Source organism: Coenobita brevimanus, chromosome 10, assembly GCF_032717465.1.
Source record: "Coenobita brevimanus isolate Jiangsu-jjx chromosome 10, ASM3271746v2, whole genome shotgun sequence".
In the NCBI taxonomy this organism is placed as follows: Eukaryota; Metazoa; Arthropoda; class Malacostraca; order Decapoda; family Coenobitidae; genus Coenobita; species Coenobita brevimanus.
In genome coordinates this window covers 6,385,443-6,395,442 of record NC_136963.1, presented here as the reverse complement: position 1 = coordinate 6,395,442, position 10,000 = coordinate 6,385,443, and the positions used below count along the sequence as shown (strand labels likewise).

At 41.6% G+C, this 10,000-nt stretch overlaps 1 protein-coding gene across 1 annotated transcript in view; it reads left to right on the top strand.

Annotated features, from left to right (window-relative positions):
* Fak (protein tyrosine kinase 2 Fak) overlaps positions 1 to 10,000 on the top strand; it is a 55,309-nt gene that overhangs the window by 36,170 nt on the left and 9,139 nt on the right. The window lies entirely within an intron of this gene.

Genomic DNA, 10,000 nt, shown 5'->3' with positions numbered 1-10,000 from the left:
AGATCAGTCGGCATAATATCCAGCCATTTGATATAAAGAAAATATTACTTTAGAACCTTCGAAGTATTAGCCTCGGCACTTTGGACACGCCCCTCCCCCCCTCCAGCGTCCCTCCCACCGCGAAAACAGTCTTCAGGGTCGTCTTTCGGGATCTATCTATCTGTTTATCTATCTATTTGCCAGATGCCTTAAGCCCGTAAGTGGTGGCCACAAACAAATTGCCTCCACGTCACCCTGTCCCCCACCATTTCACTGCCCTGCTCCCACCTCGCACCCCCCTCTCTCATATACCTCTCCACTCCATCCCTCCATCTCATCCTTGGCCTCCCCCTCCCTCTCCCCCCCTTCACCTCACACACATACACTCTCCTCATCAGTCTCTCACTCTCCATCCCCCCAGCTCACACCTCCCTCTCTCATATACCTCTCCACCCCATCCCTCCATCTCATCCTTGGCCTCCCCCTCCCTCTCCCCCCTTCCACCTCACACACATACACTCTCCTCATCAGTCTCTCACCCTCCATCCTCTCCACATGGCCAAACCACCTCAGTGTGTTCCTCATAACGCTTCCTATCACATCCACATCCACACCACAACGCTCCTTTATATCCTCATTCGTCAGCCTCTCTCTCCATGTGACTCCACATGCTCCTCTCAATCATAGTTGTCACATACACTCTCCTAGTTAGTCTCTCACTCTCCATCCTCTCCACATGGCCAAACCACCTCAGTGTGTTCCTCATAACGCTTCCTATCACATCCACATCCACACCACAACGTTCATGTGATGTGATGTTATGACCAAAAACCCTGCACGTTCTCCACAAAGATTATACCAACTTTCAGCTTCTGTAACTTATCACATACTGACGCCATGCTGTTATTTTGAGCGTAACAGTATCTCAAAGTCAAACGGCCACCCCTTACGGGATTATGGCGTCTGGCAATAGATAGATGGATAGATAGTAATGTTATCGCATGTCTACGCAGCGAGTGTGATATTCTCGTAAGCGCACGGTGTTACATTCTATTCTTCAACTTCCATTCTCCTTTCTCACCAAGATTATTACCATTTACCAAGCTTCTGTAACTGTTATCACATATATCCGTGACAGTATTAGGGAAGGGGAGGCCGAGGATGAGATGGAGGGATGGGGTGGGGAGGTATATGAGGGAGGGGGGGTGTGAGTTGGGAGCAGGGCAGTGAAATGGTGGGGGACAGGGCAATGTGGAGGTGATTTGTTTGTGGCCACCCCGTACGGGATTGAGGCGTCTGGCAGTAGGTAGATAGATAGATAGTGTAATAGTGAGTGTGATATTCTTGCAAGCACACAGCATCACATATTGCCTGGCCTTACTAGAGTGTGCGTACATACACACATTATCAGAACGCTGTGGGGTGGATGTGGATGTGGTTGAGAAGATTAGGAGAAATACACTGAGGTGGTTTGGACGTGTGGAGAGAATGGAGAATGAAAGACTGACTAAGAGGGTGTATGTAGGTGAGGTGGAGGGAGGGAGAGGGAGGGGTAGACCGAGGATGAGGTGGAGGGATGGAGTGGAGAGGTATATGAGGTAAAAGAACATTGTGGGGTGGATGTGGATGTGGTTGAGAAGATTAGGAGAAATACACTGAGGTGGTTTGGACATGTGGAGAGAATGGAGAATGAAAGACTGACTAAGAGGGTGTATGTAGGTGAGGTGGAGGGAGGGAGAGGGAGGGGTAGACCGAGGATGAGGTGGAGGGATGGAGTGGAGAGGTATATGAGGTAAAAGAACGTTGTGGGGTGGATGTGGATGTGGTTGAGAAGATTAGGAGAAATACACTGAGGTGGTTTGGACGTGTGGAGAGAATGGAGAATGAAAGACTGACTAAGAGGGTGTATGTAGGTGAGGTGGAGGGAGGGGTAGACCGAGGATGAGGTGGAGGGATGGAGTGGAGAGGTATATGAGGTAAAAGAACGTTGTGGGGTGGATGTGGATGTGGTTGAGAAGATTAGGAGAAATACACTGAGGTGGTTTGGACGTGTGGAGAGAATGGAGAATGAAAGACTGACTAAGAGGGTGTATGTAGGTGAGGTGGAGGGAGGGAGAGGGAGGGGTAGACCGAGGATGAGGTGGAGGGATGGAGTGGAGAGGTATATGAGGTAAAAGAACATTGTGGGGTGGATGTGGAAGTGGTTGAGAAGATTAGGAGAAATACACTGAGGTGGTTTGGACATGTGGAGAGAATGGAGAATGAAAGACTGACTAAGAGGGTGTATGTAGGTGAGGTGGAGGGAGGGGTAGACCGAGGATGAGGTGGAGGGATGGAGTGGAAAGGTATATGAGGTAAAAGAACGTTGTGGGGTGGATGTGGATGTGGTTGAGAAGATTAGGAGAAATACACTGAGGTGGTTTGGACGTGTGGAGAGAATGGAGAATGAAAGACTGACTAAGAGGGTGTATGTAGGTGAGGTGGAGGGAGGGAGAGGGAGGGGTAGACCGAGGATGAGGTGGAGGGATGGAGTGGAGAGGTATATGAGGTAAAAGAACATTGTGGGGTGGATGTGGAAGTGGTTGAGAAGATTAGGAGAAATACACTGAGGTGGTTTGGACATGTGGAGAGAATGGAGAATGAAATACTGACTAAGAGGGTGTATGTAGGTGAGGTGGAGGGAGGGGTAGACCGAGGATGAGGTGGAGGGATGGAGTGGAGAGGTATATGAGGTAAAAGAACGTTGTGGGGTGGATGTGGATGTGGTTGAGAAGATTAGGAGAAATACACTGAGGTGGTTTGGACATGTGGAGAGAATGGAGAATGAAAGACTGACTAAGAGGGTGTATGTAGGTGAGGTGGAGGGAGGGAGAGGGAGGGGCAGACCGAGGATGAGGTGGAGGGATGGAGTTGAGAGGTATATGAGGGAGGGGGGAGTGAGTTGGGGGGAGGGTAGTCAAATGGTGGGTGACAGAGCGACTTGGAGGCGTTTTGTCTGCGGCCACCCTTTGCGGGATTAGGGCGTCGGGCTATAGATAGATAGGTAGATAGTAGGGTGTGATATTCCTTGCAACAGGGCTCAAGGCTCAAGGCAACATTACACTCCACACACTCGTCTGTCGTGTCTCGTCCGCTAGTGCTCACTCTTACTTTGGAGTTGCTGGACATGTGACAGTGGTGCTGTGGTCTGGGGCGGATCAATGTAGAGGGGATGGAGGTGAGGCAGTGGCATCCTGTGAGGTGTAAGGGCGTCTGGCCGGCAGTGGTGGTGTGGGTGTGGGGGTGGGGTCTTTCCTTCGCATATTTCCCAATGATCTCTCGGGACAGCTCCCTCACAAACCCCTCGAAGGTCTTGGAGGTTCCTGTAGTCAAGGTGTGGAGGTCTACCTGCCTCATGGTCACATTGTACTCCTCTACTGACTCCGGTTTCCAGTTGTGGGCCCTCCTCTGGCTGGTGTACTCCACGGAGTCTGTGCGTTGCATCAGGGTGTGGTGTACCATCGCCAGGAGGGAAACTTCTCTCTTGTGGTTCCATACAGTGGTAAGGATGTTGTTTACCTTGAAGATAAGCACCTCATTCCTGTCAAGTTTCCTCCCGAGTTTCACCACATGACGGCGGTTTCTCTTGACGGCGCCACAGATTCTGGTGTTTTGAAGGTGGGGGTACCGAGCGAGAAGGGGGCTAGTGTACCCGTTGTCCAGGTACAAGACGTGATCACAGTGAGGGTACTCGTGTGGACCAGTAAGCCGGAATTTGTCCTTTCCACGCAACAGAACCAAGGCCATAAAAGGAACATCTCAGCCACTGGTACTGGGTAAGCAGAGCGCTGTGAGCGCCTGCTCGTCATCCCCTCAGTTCCACAGCTCATCCTCCAGGTGAAGGTGTTTGTCTGCTCTACTATACGCCCCACAGACAGCTCGGAGAAGTAAAGGTGGAAGAAAGCCACCCTGTGTGACCCTTGATGGATGAGTGGATCAGTGCAGCCAGACCTCCATTCTGTGAAGGGGTGAATCATGGTTCAAAATCACTCCCATCCTCCCCAGAACCACAACACATCATCGTCTCCAGCCTCATCACCATCGTCGGGGTGTGGAGGAGAGGGTGGTGGTGGTGGTTGGGGAGGTGGGGAGTGGCGCCCTTCCCCACTTGCACTCCTTTTTCCTTTCCCTTTTCCTATCCCCTTCCCTTTCCCTTTCGTCCCATGCTCCACATCACGGGGCTGTGGTGAGGGAGCGCGGGAATGCTTTGGGGCGAAAGAGGTGCTTGGGAGTGGCCCCACCTCACCTGCCTGCCACCCAGGTGCACCACGTGCTCACCTGGGAGCTCCCTGCCTGCCACCACCACTTTTACTTTTCACACCACCCACCCCCGCCCCTGCACGGCCACCTTCCCCAGACAAAACAACAGGCCCATGCCTTACATGCCTCCTCGTCCCTTCCATTCCACGCAGCGAGATCCGTTCCGACACCAACCACGTGGGAACACCACGTCCACCTGCTCCATCCTCGTCCTAGTCCTCGTCTGACCCTTCGTGCGCAGGATGGAGAGAGGTGCGTGCACATCTTCGTGGTCTAGCCTGGCCTTCCCCTGCCAGACATTATGCAACATACTGCCACTACCTTGGTGACGATATTTCCTCGTCATTACTGCTCATCTCCTCATCAGGCAGCACGTAGTCTTTGTCGAGGACATTGTCATCAGTTGGTGAATCACTGACACCAGCGAAGGCCTTGGCTGGGTAGGCATCCAGGGCCGGCTCAGATTTCCTCGTCAGAGAGACCTCAGCACGCCACGCCTGTCCTGGGTCACTGCAAACAGGTGAGTGGCTGAGTCACAGGTGAGTGTAGGTCACGTGGGGTCAGGGAGTGTCCCCACATGGCAGCGGCTACAGGAAGGTGTCACGCGTCGACGCACCAAAAATCACATTCGAAATATGAAAAATATGCAAACGGCGGACCTTGCAATTGCAAAACATATATGTACGTCGTGAGGACTGAGCGAGAAAAAAGTTGCGACATATATCGTACGTTATGGGTATGGGGCAGGTTAAAATGGGGTGCCAATCCCTGATCATGCACTTCTTCTCACAGACCTCATACACAAGGTATTATTCAAGCAAAAGGAATGACGAATGAGAGAGAGAGAGAGAGGGAAATACAGTTCTGCATCAAGTGAGTGGATGGTGGTGCCCACACAAACTCAAAAATAAAAAGATATATTTACATTAGTTACTCCCTCAATCATTGTGTGTTTTAGATAGATAGATAGATAGATAGATAATTAGATTTGCACCTTAGTATTGTATGGGTGTGAGTTAGAAGGCTCTCAGCAGTCTCCTTGGTTACTAGTCAAATCCACCCTAGCACCTTCTCCTAAGTGATTTATTTTGTTAATTATACCTTACTGTCCTCTTCTGTGTTACATAAATCCTTCCAGTATCACCATACTCTGCATAAAGCTCCCTAACACCTTTTCCTAAGTGATTTATTTTGTTTATTACACCTTACTGTCCTCTTCTGTGTTACATAAATCCTTCCAGTATCACCATACTCTGCATAAAGCTCCCTAACACCTTTTCCTAAGTGATTTATTTTGTTTATTACACCTTACTGTCCTCTTCTGTGTTACATAAATCCTTCCAGTATCACCATACTCTGCATAAAGCTCCCTAACACCTTTTCCTAAGTGATTTATTTTGTTTATTACACCTTACTGTCTTCTTCTGTGTTACATAAATCCTTCCAGTATCACCATACTCTGCATAAAGCTCCCTAACACCTTTTCCTAAGTGATTTATTTTGTTTATTACACCTTACTGTCCTCTTCTGTGTTACATAAATCCTTCCAATATCACCATACTCTGCATAAAGCTCCCTAACACCTTTTCCTAAGTGATTTATTTTGTTTATTACACCTTACTGTCCTCTTCTGTGTTACATAAATCCTTCCAATATCACCATACTCTGCATAAAGCTCCCTAACACCTTTTCCTAAGTGATTTATTTTGTTTATTACACCTTACTGTCCTCTTCTGTGTTACATAAATCCTTCCAATATCACCATACTCTGCATAAAGCTCCCTAACACCTTTTCCTAAGTGATTTATTTTGTTTATTACACCTTACTGTCCTCTTCTGTGTTACATAAATCCTTCCAATATCACCATACTCTGCATAAAGCTCCCTAACACCTTTTCCTAAGTGATTTATTTTGTTTATTACACCTTACTGTCCTCTTCTGTGTTACATAAATCCTTCCAATATCACCATACTCTGCATAAAGCTCCCTAACACCTTTTCCTAAGTGATTTATTTTGTTTATTACACCTTATTGTCCTCTTCTGTGTTACATAAGCTCCCTAACACCTTTTCCTAAGTGATTTATTTTGTTTATTACACCTTACTGTCCTCTTCTGTGTTACATAAATCCTTCCAATATCACCATACTCTGCATAAAGCTCCCTAACACCTTTTCCTAAGTGATTTATTTTGTTTATTACACCTTACTGTCCTCTTCTGTGTTACATAAATCCTTCCAATATCACCATACTCTGCATAAAGCTCCCTAACACCTTTTCCTAAGTGATTTATTTTGTTTATTACACCTTACTGTCCTCTTCTGTGTTACATAAATCCTTCCAATATCACCATACTCTGCATAAAGCTCCCTAACACCTTTTCCTAAGTGATTTATTTCTGTTACATAAATCCTTCCAATATCACCATACTCTGTATACATAACATACAAAAGGATATTAACCAGCCATATCCCAAAATAAATCACTAAGGAAGAGGTGTTAGGGAGCTTCCTTACCCGAAAATACAAACCAATTTCTCGATTGAATTGTGAGAAAATGTGGGGATAAATCACCAAGGGGAATGTGTTTAGGGAGCCTTCTAATGCCACCTAGCTAGTCCCTTATGCTAGAAATTATGTGTACTTTTTTGTGTACGCTTTTTCCCATGTGCACGGATTCATGTATGTGTTTTTAGGATAGTGTAGGTTTTTTTGCAGCCTGTATGTATGTATGTATATATTTTGGTGTGCGCTTTTTTTGGCATGTGCGTTTATTAGTAGTAGTAGTAGTAGTAGTAGTAGTTAGTAGTAATATTACAACTACTACTACTACCACTACTGCTGCTACTATTATTATTATTATTATTATTAGTATTATTTTTATTATTATTATTATTATTTTTATTATTATTATTTTTATTATTATTATTATTATTATTATTATTACAGCTACTGCTACTTATACTATTACTACTACCATTACTGCTTCTACTACTACTACTACTACTATTATTATTATTATTATTATTATTATTATTATTAAAAGGTATATTGTAATTATCCAAGGGGTTTTTGGAAGAAATATTATTATAGATAATTTTGGATTAGTCTCCTCTGTGAATTGATTATAATTGGTTTGTTTTCATCTGAGTCTCCTTGGTTACTAGTCAAATCCACCCTCTAATCTAAAATGACTGTAGATACAAGATAGGAATGAGTCTCCTTGGTTACTAGTCAAATCCACCCTCTAATCTAAAATGACTGTAGATACAAGATAGGAATGAGTCTCCTTGGTTACTAGTCAAATGAACTGAGCTGAAAGGGGTTAGGGATCTTTGTTATGAGGTAGGAATGAGTCTCCTTGGTTACTAGTCAAATGAACTGAGCTGAAAGGGGTTAGGGATCTTTGTTATGAGGTAGGAATGAGTCTCCTTGGTTACTAGTCAAATGAACTGAGCTGAAAGGGGTTAGGGATCTTTGTTATGAGGTAGGAATGAGTCTCCTTGGTTACTAGTCAAATGAACTGAGCTGAAAGGGGTTAGGGATCTTTGTTATGAGGTAGGAATGAGTCTCCTTGGTTACTAGTCAAATGAACTGAGCTGAAAGGGGTTAGGGATCTTTGTTATGAGGTAGGAATGAGTCTCCTTGGTTACTAGTCAAATGAACTGAGCTGAAAGGGGTTAGGGATCTTTGTTATGAGGTAGGAATGAGTCTCCTTGGTTACTAGTCAAATGAACTGAGCTGAAAGGGGTTAGGGATCTTTGTTATGAGGTAGGAATGAGTCTCCTTGGTTACTAGTCAAATGAACTGAGCTGAAAGGGGTTAGGGATGTTTGTTATGAGGTAGGAATGAGTCTCCTTGGTTACTAGTCAAATGAACTGAGCTGAAAGGGGTTAGGGATCTTTGTTATGAGGTAGGAATGAGTCTCCTTGGTTACTAGTCAAATAACAGATAAAAACAAGCTTATTATTATATACATAACAATCCATATATATTTTTTTGAGTTTATCTATCAGTATATTATCTATTTAAATGTTTTAGATAATTTTGAATATGTTAATTTTGACTATGCATGTGTTTTTGATTTTGAGTTTGTGCATATATATAAATTTGATGTGTGTGTGTGTGTATTTTAATTGTATGTATGTATGTGTATGTATGTATGTATGCATGTGTATTTTAACTATGTATGTATGTATGTGTATTTATGTATGTATGTATGTAAGAATGTATGTATGTATTTTAACACTATGTATGTATGTGTATGTATGTATGTATGTATTTTAACACTATGTATGTATAGTATGTATGTATGTATGCATGTATGTGTCTGTATGTATGTATGTATTTTAACACTATGTATGTATGTGTATGTATGCATGTATGTATTTTAACTGTATGTATGTATATATGTAAGTATGTATGTATGTATGTATTTAAACACTATGTATGTATGTGTATGTATGCATGTGTATATGTATGTATGTATGTATTTTAACACTGTATGTATGTATGCATGTATGTTTCTGTATGTATGTATGTATTTTAATTGTGTACGTATGTGTTTGTATATATGTATGTATGTATGTGTATGTATGTATGTATTTTAACACTATATATGGATGTGTATGTATGCATGTATGTGTATGTATGTAAGTATGTATGTGTATATGTATGTATGTTAACACTATATGTTTATGTATGTATGTGTATGTATGTATGTATGGAAATATGTATGTATGTGTGTGCATGTATGTATTTTAACTATATATGTGTATGTATGTAGGTATGTGTGTGCGCATGTATGTATTTTGTGTATGTATGTATTTCTAAAGCATTGATTTCAGCTTTTGCATTTTGATTTTGAAATTAATTATATTTATGTAACCTTAATTTGACTTTATGTGACAGTTATTTTTGAATTAGAGATAGCTTGAATTTTCTCTTTTTTGAATTAGAGATAGTTTTAATTATTTCTTTTTTAAATTAGAGATAGTTTTAATTATTTCTTTTTGTAATTAGAGATAGCTTTAATTATTTCTTTTTGTAATTAGAGATAGCTTTAATTATATCTTTTTGTAATTAGAGATAGCTTTAATTCTCTCTCTTTTTAAAATTAGAGATAGCTTTAATTATATCTTTTTGTAATTAGAGATAGCTTTAATTTTTTTTTTTTTAAATTAGAGATAGCTTAATTATATCTTTTTGTAATTAGAGATAGCTTTAATTATTTTTTTTTAAATTAGAGATAGCTTTAATTATATCTTTTTGTAATTAGAGGTAGCTTTAATTATTTCTGTTTTTAAATTAGACATAGCTTTAATTTTGTCTTTATTTACATTAAAGATAGCTTTAATTCTCTCTCTTTCTTTAATTATAAGTAACTGTAATTTTCTGTTTTTTTAGAGATAACTGTAATTTTCTTTTTTTAAATTAGAAATAGCTTTAATTATTTCTTTTTTGAATTAGAGATAGCTTTAATTTTCTGTCTTTAATTTTGACTTTCGTAATTAGGATTTTATTTTTATATTTAAATTTGAGAATTATATATATGATTAGGGATGAAGAGATTATTATTATTATTATTATTATTATTATTATTTAAATATATTGATTTATTTCATGTTCTGTTAGTCTCTCTCTCTCTCTCTCTCTCTCTCTCTCTCATTCTTTTGTAGGTGTGTATGTATGTATGTCTCTATCTATCTATATCTATCTATCTGT